The sequence below is a fragment of the Vidua chalybeata genome, chromosome 6, assembly GCF_026979565.1.
Source record: "Vidua chalybeata isolate OUT-0048 chromosome 6, bVidCha1 merged haplotype, whole genome shotgun sequence".
Lineage (NCBI taxonomy): Eukaryota > Metazoa > Chordata > Aves > Passeriformes > Viduidae > Vidua > Vidua chalybeata.
This window is the reverse complement of record NC_071535.1, coordinates 30986244-31003452: the sequence shown is the minus strand read 5'-3', so window position 1 is coordinate 31003452 and position 17209 is coordinate 30986244. Positions and strand designations below refer to the sequence as shown.

General features: G+C 38.2%; 1 long non-coding RNA gene across 1 annotated transcript in view; it reads left to right on the top strand.

Annotated features, from left to right (window-relative positions):
- Positions 1–17205, top strand: part of LOC128789817 (uncharacterized) — a 42923-nt gene extending 25718 nt beyond the window's left edge. Inside the window, exons 2-3 of the long non-coding RNA XR_008431533.1 lie at positions 16119–16298; positions 16609–17205. This is a non-coding gene — a long non-coding RNA (uncharacterized LOC128789817). The remainder of the gene's footprint in view (positions 1–16118; positions 16299–16608) is intronic.
- The last annotated feature ends 4 nt before the right edge of the window (positions 17206–17209 follow it).

Genomic DNA, 17209 nt, shown 5'->3' with positions numbered 1-17209 from the left:
GGAACTTTATGAGAGAAGGGAGCAGTGTGAATGTTCTCCATGGAAAGGACTTAGTGCACTTGTTGTCTACTAGTTCTCTAGTTTATGCACACAGTATAAATTCATTTATGTGCAGCTGAGGTGTGACTTCTGGAAGCTGCTGCATCACTGCTGCATCATGTTCTGTCCCTTGCCTTGTGTTTCCTGTTTGTTAAGGTCACCACCAGTTTCCAGGAATATTTAACAGGATACAGTTAGATATTTTTTCCTCTATACATCGAAAATATTTAGACTAAACACATAAGTGATTTTCCTCAGCCTGGTTTTTTTTTTTTCAGTGTTGCGGAGGAATGTAATCTCATCTGCAAAATGGGACAAAATTTGTCAAATGTGAATTTTTTCAATTTTGACTTATGCATCCATAAAAAGAAATTATCAGATGCTAACAGAATTTTCCTGTTAAATTTTCACATTTCCAAATGGAAATAAATTGCTTTTAGAGTCTCTCCCCCAAATAAGTAGCCAAATCCAGTGGATAGATTGAATGATATATTACACATTCCTTGAAGCAAAATATCTTTTATGAAAAAAATTAATAATGAATATTGAAAAAAAAAAAACATTTAGAAGCCAGGCTGAGACTTCAGCCCATACAATAAAGGCATGTACCACCAATGTAGGATAATTCTGTGGTTCTTAAAATTACACTCTATTATATTGTGCCAATCATTTGCTAAATCTGCCATCAAAACCACATAACTCAGTAAGAGAGTTTTTTTTACAGGCAGCAAACCTGTTATTTTCCTGACTTAAAGCCATATGGTCTCTCTCAGACTTTCCTTTGCAGCACAAATTTGCTTGTAATATTGAGATTAATTCTCTGTTCAGTAAATGCTTGTGAATCACACCTTTATCCACCTGTCATCCTGTGTCAAAAAAGGTGGCACTCCTGTATCTACAAACATTTCATTCACCTTGGGTTTTGTGTGATGCTCTGAGACTACAATATCCACAGATTTTATTTTGATTGATTCTTCAGTTTCATGTCTGTCTGTCTTATATTCAGTCTCTTGTTGTGAATGCACTGAAATGTGATTGTAATGGGTGAAGTCACCAGACTGCTGACCTGATTCAAGGTAGATTTTCTGAAAATAGGCCAAATGATCCCATTTTAATGGACTATAGATCAGAAACTGTCCTGCACAGAGGCTCCTTACAGCGTCGTTATGTGGTTGTGTTTTGAATATGTAAATATTGTTTTAGATTTTGTAATTAACTTTATTCTGACAAAAACTGATTTTCTGTCCACATGACAATAATGTCCTTAGGTTGTTTGTAAAATAGTTTATCAAAGACAGTTCTGTGTTGATTTCTTTCTTATTTTTAGAGTGTATTTTGGCAGTGGTATGTTACCATTTCTAATCTCACACTGAGAGAAATAAGTAAGATTGCTATTTAAGGAGAAGACATTCTTTTTCTTTACATGTGTACACAGGGCTTTCCATAGCCCTTGGTGATACCAGTGCTTTGCTGGAGCTTGTAAAGCCAACTGTACAATGAGAGTAATATGACATTGGGAGGAGATTAAGGAACATAAATCAGCAGTGTTTTATGTTCTTGCTGACTTCTATTTTTTAATAGATGCAAGTTGGAACTAATTTGGCACCACACTTAAAATATTCCAAGACCTACTCTTGTTCCTGTTTTCGGAGGTCTTGACAGTGTTATGATAGAAGTACAAATCACTGGCTTTACTTCCCATCCTTTTTTTTTTTTTTTTTTTTTTTTTTCTATGTAAAAGCTGCTGACATTTCAAATGACAAATCTAGTTTACTCCAGTTCTCAAAAGAGGAAGCCTGGCTTCAGTGAACATGTGAATCAGAAACTACTGCCAAATGGAAATGGTGCCTTTTCGGGTTAAAGCTTCAAAGAAGGGATCCTGTATTATCAGTGCTGGGCTTACTACATAAGTAAGATAAAGCCAGACAATGACCTTCAAATCTGAATATGCAGAAGGTACCTTTCCTAGCAGGTGTCCCAACTCCCACAATAAAAGAGGATTTGTCAGCCAAACTAAGGAAGTTCTGCTGTCACTTCCATGTCCATTAGACAAGAAAAAGCTCAGAGAGGTAAAAAAGGGCAATGTAAGTGGGTGGCAAGGTGGGGTGAATATTATTTTTACCCATCCTTTTATGTTCTGAGAGGAATAACTGAGTAGATAAATTAAGTAGCAAGCCACAGGGATCATTTCGTAACTCTTTTTACTTTGCTAAACCTAAAGTGGCAGGGAATCAGGACTTCAGCATGTTTGTGAATTTTTAGAGATAAGGTCACCCATTAGGTTCACAGATAAAGCCTCTTGGTATCTGAAGAGGGAAAAATTCTTTTGTTCTAGTGAAACAGCCTTCACTGTTTCTCTGTATTTCCCTCTACAGGGTTCTCTTTTTTGCAAGCTTTACTACGATTGGAATGCAAATTAAAAGACTGGGTGGTGAAACATAAATTATGACCTATGACAGAACAGTTTAAATTAGAGTGAAATCTAAATGTGGGTGTAAATAATAATAATAAAAAAAAGCAGTATACATAAATGTCGAGGTCATATCTACTCAGTATAGTCATGTTGTTTTAATTGTGGGAGTGACAAGGGATTCCAACAGAAGCACAGATTTCAACTGTGCTCATTGCTGCTCAAAGACAGCATATAACAGGTATCTGCTTCTAAGTACAGCCTAATTTTGTTCAGCATCTTTACTGAAGAACATATTCTAAAAGAATGTCGTATGTCTGAAAGAGGGAAGACACCATAGAATATACATACTGTCACAAAAGGAGTTGTGTCAGAAATGCTTTCACTGATGCCAGTGCAAAGAAAAAAGTTTATTTCTTTATACCGTTTTTAATCTCTTTAGAGGTCATATTATTTGTAATCCTCACTGTCTTTTTTAACCCCCTTTTGATAAAAACATGTATAATGAAAGAATAGTACTGATTGGCATTAAAGTGTGTTCTAAAAGGCATCATGTAATATTTAGGAGATTTTATCTCTATATGAATCACCTTTATTATCACAGAAGGAAGCATTCAATTAGAAACAGACGTGAAATTTTGAGTGACAACACAGTAGACGACAGAGAGTGGTAACATGAGAAAAAGCATAATGACACCCTTGTGCTGGGCTGGTATAATGTTGAGTACCAGGGCAACTGGGAGTCAGAAAAATGTTAGTTGCCAAATAGTTTTTTCGCTTTAGTGGATAGAGTTACAACTAACTTTGAATGTCAATCTTGGCATATAAATGGTTAGCAGATATTCATTCCAGAATTTAGGCAGCTGTCTGGTGAAATATGATATATTTTGTAAGTAGTTTTTCCATATAAAATGTCTCACAGAAGGCTTTACAGCTAATCGTCCTTTGTATAGGCACACACAGGAGGATACCAGTTGCAATGTAATCCATAGTTGGCACATAGAGACATAGTATAGGCAGAGGCAAATGAATTAGGATCTACAGTAGAAGCAGACACTCATAAACAGCAGCTAATTAAGAGTTTATCAGCATGTCACTATGCATAAGAAGCCCTAGAATTTCACTAAGGCATGGTGGTGTGTGCAAGCTCGGCTGTCATGTCTTGTCAGATTGGAGGCTTATGTGAGGTGAGGCCGTGACACTGCACACAGCACTGTGCTGTGTGTGGGAGTAGCAGGATGCAGGATGACAGGATGGTTCTTCTGTAAATTCACATCGCTGCTTACAGTTTTCAGAATGAAACCCTTACAAAAATGCCTACTCTATATGACATTCTACCTTTAGTAAGGTAAGACATTTGGGGACCTTGTCCTAAAAATAGAAAACAGAAACCAAGGGTAAGATAGTAATATGAAAAGACACCCTGCATTATCAGAAGACAGACGCTTTCACAAGACCAAAGAGGCAGCTGAACAAAGGAACAGTGTCTTTAACTGCTGCTGGACATTCCACAATCTGCATGTGCTGAGATTGTACAAACTATGTGAGCTCATGACTCTTTCAGTGGCAGAAATATGACAGAACTACAGTACTTACTATGGCAGTGTGAAAAATATTCTTGTTTCCTTCCATTTTCTGTTAGTGCTACAGAACTTACATTTTTTTTCTCAGCACAAAGGTGCAAAGACTGCCCAGCAATTATATGAAGCAGATACTTTCTAAAACTTGAACTTGTGATCCATCCATCATGATCACTAATTGTGCAGCTTAGAGTTCACTCTGAGTCTCACAGCTTTGGAATTTTGCTTAGAAGTCATCTGGGACAGAGTCAAAGTATCCTGAATGATCAGGCTTCAGTTGGCAGCTGTGAGTCTCTAATTGTCTGATATCTGTATTATTACAAAAAGTCTGGTTTCCAGGTTTCCTTATCTGTTTTCTCAGGATTGGAAGAGGATTCTTTACTCATGCTTGAAATCTTTCAAGTACCTTTTGCCTGGGTTCTGGATTGCCAAGGGCTTTAGACAGAAAGTGCTGCTGAAATCCAGAAACTCTGAGAGAATTGGAAAAGCCTTTGATCTGGTAAACTCTCCTAAAAAAAAAGGGGAAAAAATTCCTTTTTGTCAATGCAGAGAGTAGGCATGATAAAGACATTTGCTTTTTGAAAAGGGGAAATGTGATTCTGAGCTACATCAGAAACACACTGACTGTAATTTTTACAGTTCTAACATTTATTAACATGGACCAACTTCTCACAGTCTTTATCAAATGCAAGTAGTGACCGTCAAATTAAGCTATTGGAAGTAAAATTCAAAGGAGGAGGGGTAGGAGGCTTGTGAAACTTATTGCCAAAGGACATTGTGGATTTTGGCAATTTACAGCATTTCGGGGAAAGGTTATCTAATTGGGAGAGAGACCTGGATTACTGCACAAATGGTTATCAGAATTAGGAAGTCTTCAAATCTGAAAGAATCAAGAGACTAGGAAAAGTGTATATTTAACCCACTTTTACTGGATTTTATGCATCTAATTATGGATATTTTTGGTGATAGAATATGGGGCTAGACAAACCCAAGGCTCTTATATAAAGAAATTTCTGGATTCCAAACTGCTGGTCATCAGGATCTTCCAAATACCAGGGAAGATTATATAGTCTTCCTGTTCTTTACTCTTCTGCAAGTCCCTGCTCTTCACCAGTGCTGGGGCCAGGACGGGGTCCTTCAGATCTAGTACAGCTCTTGTTATGCTCAAGAGTAGCAATTCAGGGTATGATTCAGAATACCACTCTTCCGGTCACTCTTTTATCAAGACTTTTCAGGGGCATCTTCTGGCATGTGCTTCTACTTTTTATCTGTCCAGTAGTCTCCGTGGGTCATTCCAGAAAAAGGAAGTAAAAACAAAGCAATTAAGAGAATTACTGTGATCATGACTTGGTTCCACAGCTACAAAGCTTTGAACCTTCCCACTATTCACAGTCTCACAGAACATAAGACCATTAGAATTGGTCTTAAAATTTTTCAGAACGGTTGTTTATATAAACAACTCTTTTATCTTCCAAAAAATCCTTTTTTGGTGTAAATACTGCACCTACGATTACAAATTTCTGCTTATTATGTGGCTTAAAATAAATAAACAAATGACAATAGAAAAATTGCAGTAGGCATTTTTGCTTAATTTCCTGAAAATACAGAAGTGGCTTCTTGGTGGGACTTTCCAGACGTATGTACTTAAGTCCGTTTTCTCTGAAACCACAAAAATGTCTCAGAGTTTATGCCTGTTTGTAATTGTACATTTTAGAACATTTCTGATTCTCTGTTAGTCAGAACAGATGAAATATTACAGGAATGTGTGCTTCAATTTTTTTTTTTTTTTTAATGCTAAAGCTAACAAAGGATGATAAAAAAAAAAATCCAAGTCAGGCATCTAAGATCTTTTTCAACAGTGACTTTTCCATTCAGAAACCCAAGTTACAGTGAAAATTAGTCATGTATTCATGAAATGTTTAATCAAGAAAACAAAGATTTTAAGTAATCAAGTAGTCTGTTGTCACACTTTATGAAATGTAAAGTGTCATCCAAGGTCACAAACTAAACTTGTTGGAAAGTTCTTTTTTCTGCTCATATTAGTACCACGTGTAAAATATATGTGGCAAAATATATAGAAAAGGTCTACAAAACTTACCAGAATGGGAATTTAAAACACAGTTTTAATAATGTCAGAAGAGCGACTTATTTTTTTTTGCCATCTTCTACATTATGAAATTTATTAACATCTATGCTTAAAAACACAGTGAATGCAAGAAAAGGTTTCTGAAGGTCCATAGTGACTTTTAATGACTACAAAACAACACGGTAGCAAATGTCCAATTTCAGCACACTCTGCATATCATGCTTTCATTTTAAACTGAGTCATGGTGGAATGTGGCAGTTCCCTTATCCAATGAGGTCTATGCATTTTTCATGTTGTCCACAAACATGTTGCAAGTAAGCTGTGGCCACATTTTTCTGGTTTCGTGTCAGACAGTGGAAATCTAATATGTGAGTGACAAATTTTGTCCTCAACACATAAAAACCTGTTCTATATCCTCAAAACTGCAAGTATTCTTCAATGTAGCCACTTCCATTAGTCATATGCACCTATTATTTCATTGAAGGAATGTAAAGATTTTGCAAGGAGGCACAATCATAAGGTCATACAGTGGTTTGGGTGGGAGGGTACCTTAAAGAGAATCCAGTTCCAACCCCCTGCCATGACCAGGGACACCTTTCACTAGATCAGGTTGCTCAAAGTAGCATCCAACCTGGCCTTGAACATTTCCAGGGTGGTTCATGTAATTTTACCAAAGAGGCTGCTAGATTAAGTGGCAGGGATTTATTATACTAAATGTGAAATACTCATTAGCTTGCTCCTGTAGTTTGAGTGCATACTTTCTAGAAATTCTTTTCATATTGACCCACTGAAAGGAGTTCCTGGATTCCTTTAACAAAATGACATTAGACTATGAAAAAATCTAGATTTGAATGGGAAAATGGAAGAATGTAGGTAAAACTTTAGAACCATGTAGCTATTGTGGAAGAACATAACAAGTGGCAGTCTAGGGAACATTAATATCTATTAATCTAAGAAAGTCTGCATCTGATTTGATACATAAATTATGGAATGACCAAGTGTCTAGTTTTCAAGAGGATCACACAGAATACAATTTCTCAGTAAAGGCAGAAAGAAAGGAAGGAACTATGAGCCAGGAAGGAGAGTCATTAATGCGGTTTTTTTTGCAGGGGGGATTTGGTGGGGTTTTTTTGCTTGGGTTTTTTTTTTGGGGGGGGGGGTTGGTTGTTTTTTTGGGGGGGGGATTGGGTGGTTTTTCTTTTTGTTTCTCTAAATAGCACAAGGGAAATAGCAGCTGAGAGAATTAAGTCTTAGAAGCTTTCAGCAATTAGCATGGAAATTGATCAGTTGTGAGTGAATGTACCTCTCAGTTTTGGGTACAATTTAATGGCAGAAGAGGCAAAAGCACAGTCATTTATGATTCTAATAATATAGGAATGCCTACATTCATTTTGCTGTGTAAGGACATAGAGGTATTAGAGAGTGTCCAAAGGAGGGCTGTGAAGCTGCTGAAGGTTCTAGAGAGGAAGACATATGTGGAGCATCTGAACATCTTGGCTAGTTCAGCGTGGAGAAAAAGAGGCTCTGGGGAGACTTCATGGCTGTCTACAACTTCCTCATGAGGAAAAGTGAGGAGGCAGACACTGATTTCTTCTCACTGGTGACCAGTGACGGGACCAAAGGGATGGCATGAGACTGTCAGGAGAGACTTAGGTTGGATATCATGAAAAAGATTCTTCACCCAGAGGGTGGCTGGGCACTGGAACAGGCTCCCCAGGGAAGTGGTCACAGCACCAGCCTGACAGAGTTCAAGAAGTGTTTGGACAACGCTCTCAGGCACAGGGTGTGACTCTTGGGGTGTCCAGGGCCAGGAGCTGGACTCGGTGATCCTTGTGCGTCTCCCAAATCAGGATATTCTATGATTTTATGATCTTAGCTCTTGCTAGTAACCTCTAATTGTTGATGAAATTACAAGCAAAGCATGAACAGAAGGTCAGGTCTCTGGCTAGAAAACTTGAACCATATTTATAGGTTATCATTTCAGTCATGTTTCTAAGCATTTCAGAACAAATGGCTCTGATTTTTGGCTATTTTACAAATATCTTGAGAGTATCTTGTACAGAAACTGTCTAATTCATCTGATATATGAAAGACAAAAGAAAGTTTATTTTGAAATTCAGGATGTCTTACAGCTCTATTCATTGAAAAAGCATTTGAAGTAATTAAGAAACAGATAATCTGCATTCAGAAAAATACAATACAAATTGGTGTTTCTAAAACAAAAAAGGAAATATTTTCTTGAATTTGCAAAACAACCTTTATTCAAATCTATAAATTTTTCCTAGGTGTCTTGATAGAAATCTGCTTACAGGGTGTTGATATTAGATTTTGGCCTCTACATGCTCATTTAGGCCAGGAAGCAAGTAGACTGAAAATGGATATATATTTGAATAGCAAAGACAGAGCTGATTCTTAAATACAAACTGAAAATATTAAAAGTGGACTTAGGAAGACTTTACTCAGGGTGTGATAGAAGGAAAGCTTCTGCAGCCAAACTAAGGCAGCTTCTAACAGACCATTTGTACAAATGAGTCTGAATTTGTAGCTATCCAGTCCTGTAGACTGTACAAATCAAATGGAAAGAGACAATCTGTAAAGAAAAAATGTTGTGTGCACTTGCACCCGTCTTTATCACAGTGATGCTGAGCTTCTTGGTAGCAGCTGCAGAGGAGGCTTCAAGGAATATTATGCTTCTTCTGGGTCTTGTCTTTCTATTACTTTGTTTTGGTTTTTGGTTTTTTTTTTTTTTTTTTTTTTTTTTTTTTTTTTTAATAGAGAAATCCAGAGAGGATTGTGATTCAGAGAACAGCTGCTTCTTTTATTCGCCTCTTCCTGTTCTCACTCCATGGCTGCTGTACGTAAGCAGAAGGGCATCGGCGGGGTCGCAGGCAGGGAGGGGTGGAAGCCATGCCCGGAAATAAGGAATGCTTTCCTCAAAACACGGGTGGAGAGACACTTAAGGATACCTGTTTCTTTCTGCATTCAACTCCAAGAGGAATTTGGCTTGCATTTTCTGAATAAAGGCTTTTGGACATTGAGTAATTTCCCCATTTCAATGTAAGGAAGCAAGAGGAAATAGTGTCAATTTTCTAATGACTTCTACATTTTAAAACGTCTATGAAAATTCTCAACACAGTTAGTAAGGAAACACACATTAATTGTTCAGAATTAGAAATCATCTAAAAATCTTAACAAAAATCAGGATTGGAATTTATATCTCACTCAAAATATGATTCCACTGTGTTCCAATACCTGGAATTTAGTCTGCGTTTGACTACTAGCAGTAGGCAGAATTGTTTGATTTAGTTTTCTATATACAGCCTGTAGGTTAGGAGAAGTGGACAGTACTCTGCAATTTTAGTGATTGTTGTCTGTTTACCATAATTACAGAGATATTTTAAACTTCCACATTTTGTTGTAGACATAATATTAGGTAGGGAATAGCAGCAGAACATTTTGAGTAATCTGTTATTGTGGACACATCCTGAGGACAGGCTGATGCTATATTTAGTCACTATGTGGTTAACTGTGACTAGAGTAAGGATGTTATTTTATGATTTGTGTTTGAAGTTGCAAATGTTGATTTTTTTTCAGTCTCAAATTGCTCAGTTGAAGAAATAATAATAGTTTTAATTCAAAGCTGTGCATATGCACACACAGAGATATTTCCTTTTGCTTTCTAGCAGCTAGTTTATATGTAGTTCAATTGAATTTAGAGAAATTTCTCTTGAAGCAAGCTACCTGAACAATATAAAATATATAAATTCACAACCAACTCCAATGTAAAATTTATAAGGGATATATCCTTAATAATTTTTTAAAATGTTTGTATGTGTATATTTAAATGTGTATGTGTCCAGATCCTGTATCCTGATCTTGTTCCCTCTAAATAGAATCAAAGAGCGAACACTGTAAAGGAACAGAAGTTTAAAAAAACCACACAGAAGTTATTGATCAGGTACATTTAAGATTATAATTCTCTAAAAAAGAGCTGTACAACTTAAAAAAAAAACCCAACAACTTTTTTGAAGTGGTAATATTCCTAACTGAAAAGACCTGATTTAGCATTTTAAGTGGCATAATCTCCACTTAGTTTTGTGCTTACTGTAAGTATCAGCAGCAAATGCAGACTCTGTTCAGAGAAGTTCAGGAATTTTTTGAGCAGGGTCAGGAACCCAAAGACGTGGAGGAATAAGGGAGGAAGCTGTGTCATGCTGTTTCCTCTGTGCAGGACAATACAGTTAGCAAATTACAAACACAGTTAGTAAATCACAGACATTACTTGCAAAAAGCATAGGTAATCTGTGAAACAATTTTTATTGATTTTGGGCTAAGGGTAAAGTTCTGTTTATAGCAGAGATTCCATTTATTGCACTGAAGCCACAAATGTACCCTGAAATTTTGCAGCTAAGGTTTACAGAGATGTGTGATTAATGAGTGTTTATATAATTTTATTATATATGCAGACTCTAAATCTTTATGATTTCTTAATACGCAGAACCTAAACCTTTATAATGTCTTATGATTCAATGGTAATATTTTTGATAATCTGCATTGTTGCTTTTAGGAGATGTACAATATGTGCCTTTCTTAGGACACAAAGGATCAGCCAAAAAATCCTCTGGATTTCAAAAACAAAATGCAACATCACAAAACTTAGAGAAATACTAATTTGACAGCTATCAGTCAGCTTGTCCAGATATTAATAGTCCCATTTTTCATGACCTTTCTGCAAGAAATTTCCCTTGCTGCTTCTCTGCTAGTAGAATTGTTCTCAGTCCGCAATAGATGAAACCAGGAGGTAAATTCAAGTATCAGCTAAAGGAGTCTGCCTGTTTGTAATGCTGTGAGTTAGGGAGTACTCCAAGGACCAGCCATCTTGAAAACAAGAGAAGAAATATACTTGGAGATTTAAAATTTAAGTGACAGCACAAGAATTGCAAATTTCTCCTGCATTTTTTCAGAAGAGTTCTTCTGCTTTTTAGGTCATGTAGGTACGCCTAAAATTTTTACCCTTTGTTAGTAGGAAATAATTCATGTTTCTAGGAGATCCAAGCATGTTAGTTATTAAAAAATCCTAGATATTTCAGGAGCATACCCTGTGTTTTCTAGCTTATAGTAGGTACACAAATCAAGTGACCATTCTAGAGATAGTCTGAAATAGCATCCCTTACATACAGCACATAGCATTTAAAATCCTCAGAACCAATTGTTTTAGTCTCCATACCCATTCTCCTTTTTGTTTTTTCATGGTCCATCTCATTTATTGCAAGTGGCCAGCAAGCCAATGTCTACTAGCTGCCAGCTGTTAAAAGAAAATAAAGTCAAGAAGAATCCATACTGAAGTGTTTCTCTGTCTTTCATGAAAACAGTTTGCATTCTACACAAAAAATTCTTTCGTGGTGTAAGGGAATTGACGTCAGTACTGTTACACCCAGGATGATTTTGGCCCTGCATATCTATTATGCAATGCTTTTAGATGCACAGTTCTATGATGAACAAATCACTGCCAGATGTGAGAGTAGTATTTTCCCTTTTTTTTTTTTTTTTTGAGATCCGTGAACAAATTCTCATATGTGGACTGCGAACCACTTCAGTGTATGTATGTGTATGTACTCTAAGAACAATTCCATAGAAAATATTTGAAATGACAACAGAAGAAAGAATAACAAAAGAAGCCCTACATTTGTTGCTCTAAAAAAAAAAAAAAAAAAAAAAAAAAAAAAAAAAAAAAACCTCTCATAATTATCTTTCATTCATGTGATACAGGCTTCTCCTTCCTTCCTGCCAGGCAGAAACTGGTAACGTCTACCAAAATATTGGCCACATTGCTTTGGGAGAGAAGCCCCTGGAAGGAAGAAAAGATACAATTGATAATTTGGCCTTCTCCCAAACTCATGATAGAAAGCTTTATAAAGACACCTGTAGTTAAAGATGGTCAGGGTCACAGGATGTGTGGAACAATCCAGTGGCTTGGAGCCATTTGTTGTCTTTCCAAGCATATCCACAATTTTTTTCAATTAACCATAGTAAAAAAGATTAAGTTTTCAAAACTGTATTTCAGCATTTGAACATGTAAGGACCTAAAACCTCTGTATATTCATTGTTCCAATGGATTTAATCTTGATTTCATGAGAATAGGTAACTGTAATTATATGCTTTGGAAGGATACTGCACCAAATACTGGTTTGCTTCCCTCATGTGTTTTTCCACCCTTTATGATAAACATCTTGAATTGCTGGTTCTTCTTGGAAAGATCTTCCCACCGAAATAGCTTACTTTTCAACTGCTTCTTTTGCCTACTGCCTATGATCCTAGTACTACTGTTACTACAACTAGAAGTTTACTGCAGAAAATAAACAGCTCAGGTGAGGAAAAAAGTTCCTTCCAGATCATGTTTCCCCAGAATTTTTTCTTCTATAAATGTGGGTGATAAGTAGAGAACTTTTATTGCTTTATCCTTTCCTCTAGTTTAATTTGTTCTTTGTGCTTGTATTTGGTTTGTGTGGCAAGGTTTTAGTAGCAGAGGTCTACTGGGATGGCTTCTATGAGAAGCTGCCGTAAGTTTCCCCTGTGTTCAACAGAGCCAATGCCGGGTAGCTCCAGCGTGTACCCACTGCTGGCCAAGGCTGAGCTCAGCAGCAATGGTGTTAGCACCTCAAGCCTTACAGAATAAGAACTGCTGCACAACACCAGCAGCACTCAGGAGAAAGGAGTGAGACTATGTGAGAGGAACAATTTTGCTGACACCAAGATCAGTGAAGAAGGAAGCGGAGGAGGTATCAGAGCAGAGATTCCCCTGCAGCCCATGGAGAAGACCATGGTGAGGCAGCTTTGTCCCTGCAGCCCATGGAAGCCACAGTGGAGCACGTATCCACCTGCAGTATGTGGAGAACACTATAATGGTGCAGGTGGATGCCTGAAGGGGATTGTGATCCTGTGGGAAGTCCATGCTGGAGAAATTCTGCAGCATGGTTTGTGAAGGACTGAAGCCTGGAGGAAGGACTCACATTAGAGAAGATTTTGGAGAACTGTCTCCTGGAGGAAGGACCCCATGGTGAAGCAGGGGAAGCATATCAGGAGTCCCCTCTGTGGAGTAAGAAATGGCAGAGGCAATGTGTGATGAACTGACTGCAGCCTCCATTTCCCATTCCCTGTGCTTCTTGTGGGAAGGAGTTAGAGAATTTGGAAGTTAAGCCCTGGAAGAAGGGAGGGGTGGAGGGAACATGGTTTAAGACTTGGTTTTATATCTCACTACCCTACTCTCATTTGCTTATTAATAAATCTAATTAATTTCCCCCAGCTGAATCTGCTTTGCCTATGACAGAAATTGATGAGTGTTCTCTCTCTGTCCTTATCTCAACCCATGAGACTTTCACTGTATTTTCTCTTCCCTATCCAGCTGAGGAGGTGAATGACAGGGTGGCTTTGGTGGGCACCCCAAGACAATGCCAACCCCTCCCGAATCCCAAATGCATTGGACTCTTAATATTTAGGTCTGTGACTGAAGTATCACTTATGACATTTATTCTGTTCTGAAGAAACTGAATGCAAAATCAACACATTTTTACATGACTTGGGTTCTTGTTGCAGTGCGTCCAGCACGTGAAGCTGAGTCAGTCTCCTGCACAGAATATCTGTACTCTAAATGACAACAGTTTAGGCTGACCATGAGTACTGCCTGATGTTAGTAGTTAGAAGGATGGGTGGACCTGGTTTCAGCTGTATGCAAAAAGCAAATGCGATGCATCTAAGAACTTCAAGATTTTGACCAAGGAGTCCTTTGAACAAGAAAGAGGGGTGGGATTGGCAGAGATTTCACCTTTTTGATTTCACAGGTCTTTACCTGTTGAAAATAAGCCTATTTGGTTCGTGATACTCCTGAGTGGTAGGCTTCCTTCTTTGGGTTAATCTCAGGTTTCTGTCTTCCATCTCCAGTAAAGCTAGGAAAAATTGTAAAAGCTCATAGGAAATAAGTGAAACAGGTGAAACTTTAAAGGGCCACCTCAGAAGGATAGAGAAACTTGGGTCTGATACAGGGAGTCACAGTTGCTGCTGCGTGTATATTTTCAGACACAATGTATCTTAAATAAAACACCGTTTCCATGTGAATTAGGATTCACTATTTGTTTCTCCACCTTTTAGCTACAGACAGAAATGAACACTTTTTCTGACAGACAGGAGGCAATGAAGCAATATTCATCTCGTTGTCATGCCCAAACACAAATGGGGATGGTGGGGAGGACAGACTGTTGGAGAGCAACAAAGTCTTTTCCCTGGCAATAAGAGACTTAGCTTGGGAGAACCAAAGCAGCAGAGTCAACAGGAAGGAAGGGTGCACAGAACAGAATTGCAGAAGCAGAAACAGTCCCTAGTGTAGAATCACTTTTGGGTGGCTCAGCCCATTTTATTTTTAACCTTACAAACAGAGGACTGGAAAGCATGGAAAAACAGAAAAGCTCTGACAAAAGGCCAAGATGCCTGGAGTGGAAACAATCTTGAGATCTGTTTCTACTCAGTGCTGCACATCTGTATGCCTAACAAAAGCACTACCCTGCTCATCACAAAATTTACAGCATAAAGTGATCCAAACTGAGAGCAGCAGAGGAATTGTGAAGGCAGAGCACTCGAGCTGGGAGAGCTGGGGAGTTGTGTAACACCTGCTTGCAATACTGTTGGCGCTAGCTACCGCTCCGGGTCTGTCACTTTCCAAGTTTTCTGAAATAGTATAATATGAAAACCTTAAGACAAAAGGACTGGTGTTTCTGCAGAATTCCCTCTCTCTTATTCACAGCCATCATATACCAACCAATTTCTGAGATGATGTATTCAGTATCCTATGGAACTCTAATGAACTCAATGAAGTTATTTAGGGTATAAATCAGAGTCAGTTTTGCTCTGTTTCCTTGATATTTCATATGCTTATTACCCTCAAAACTAGCTGGTCCCTCCTCCTTTTATTTCTGCAACTCATTTCCCACAGCTGTAGTATTTATTCAAAATCCTTGGCTCTTGTTTTGCCTCTCATTCTGCTGCCTGAATAATTTGATCCTCTAGAGTATACTACTTTAAAACTGTTGTACACACCAGATGAGAGATATTTTTGCACTTCTTTTCCATGGCCAGATTAGAAATGAGATTATTTATGTTTAGTTAGCTAAGGACTGAACTCTCTCTTTTTTTTTTTTTTTTTTTTTTTTTTTCTTGAGCATGGATCTTTCTTTTTCAGTACACACATTGAAACACAGTCTCTGTCATAATTTTTAGGACTGCAAGCAGGGAGTTGAATGGGAGCCAGGGTATTATTTATAAAGACAGTCTGGGCAGTCAGTGAGGTAAAAGCAAGTAATTTGTTTTGTATATAATGCCCCTTGATGTTATTTCTGTTTGTCACGCTAATATTGTTCTAGATCTCTGCTGTGTCAAGAGCAGACAGGAAGCTAGTCAAGAGTGGTGTGCTCTTGACAAAAAGTACATTTAGAAACAATAAAAAATATTTTGAACGTTCAGTAAGAGCATTAATTGTTAATTTCTGAGGTCCTTGTGGAGATAGCTGTTTTTAGAATGACTAGCATTGAAATAAAATTAACTAACAACAGTTTCTTGTACCTCTGTTTAAATTCTGGAAGGAAAATGTCCGAGATTCAGGGAGCAGACAAGCTTTCATTTCAAACAGAATCATAGAATAATTGAACAAGACAATAGTTTGGGTTGGAAGGGCTCTTAAAATCATCTCATTCATTCCAAGCCCCCTGCCATGGGCAGGGATGCCACCCACTATATCTGGTTGCTTAGAGCCCCATCCAACCTGCCACAAAACACTTCCAGGGATGGGACACTCACAATCCCTCCAGGCAACCTGTTCCAGTGCTTCACCATCCTCTGAGTAAAGAATTTCTTTCTAACACCTAATCTAAATTTGCCCTCTTCAAGTTTAAAACCCTTTCACTGTCACTATTTGCCTGTATAAAAAGTCTCTCCACTTTTTATAATCCCTCTTTAGGTACTAGAAGGTGCTGTAAAGTCTCCTTGAAATCTTCTCCAGGCTGAGCAACCCCAGCTCCCTCAGCCTGGAGAGGTGCTCCAGGCCCTTGGTCATCTTCGTGGCCCTCTTCTGGACTCTGTGCAACAGGTCCACATCATTCTTATGCTGAAGACCTCAGAGCTGGATGCAGCACTCCAGGTAGGACATTCTGCACTCTTACAATGGCAGACTAGAGGTGCAGAATCCCCTCCTTTGCCCTGGCCAGCTGGCCACACTGCTTTTGGGGCAGCCTGGGATGTGACTGGTCTTCTGGGCTGTGAGCACACACTGTTGGCTTATGTCCAACTTTTCTTCAAACAGTAATATAATAACAAAACAAATACTCAGCTTTAAACATAAGGATTGAAATCTCTGTCCTTTCATCTTTTCAACCACATTTCATCAAAACAACTTTGTAGGATAACTTCTGATATTTTTCCTCTGAACTTATTATTTTTATATATTACAGAACCACAGAATCATTTAGGTTGGAAAAGACTAAGATCATCAAGTCCAACCTTTGACCAGTCACCAACTTGTCAACTAGACCACAGCACTAAGTGCCATGTCCAGTTGTTTCTTGAACACTTCCAGGGATGGTGGCTCCACCTTCATGAAGGATTTCTTCCTGCCTGATGTCCATCCTGAACCTCCCCTGGCACAGTTGGAGACTATGTCATCTTGTCCTGTCACTCAGAAGAGGCTGACTCCCACTTCACTACAACCTCCTTTCAGGGAGTTGTAGAGAGCAATGGGGTTTCCCCTGAGTCTTCTTTTCTGCAGGCTAAACAATCTCAGCTCTCCCATTTGCTCCTCATAGCCCGGACTCTCTAGATCCTTCACTAGCTTCATTGCCCTTCTCTGGACATGTTTCTTGAAGCAAGAGGCCCAGAACTGGACACAACAATGCTTCGAGTTCCAGATGGAAGTTCAAACTGGTGTTTGCTTTCTAATTGGTGTTAATAGTTTGGCTTGATATATGTTTGCCTGGTTTCTGAAAATATGTTTCAGTTAAAGAGTGACCTATAAGTTAAGTTAAGTTAAGCTAAGTTCAGAACTAAGACTTGGAA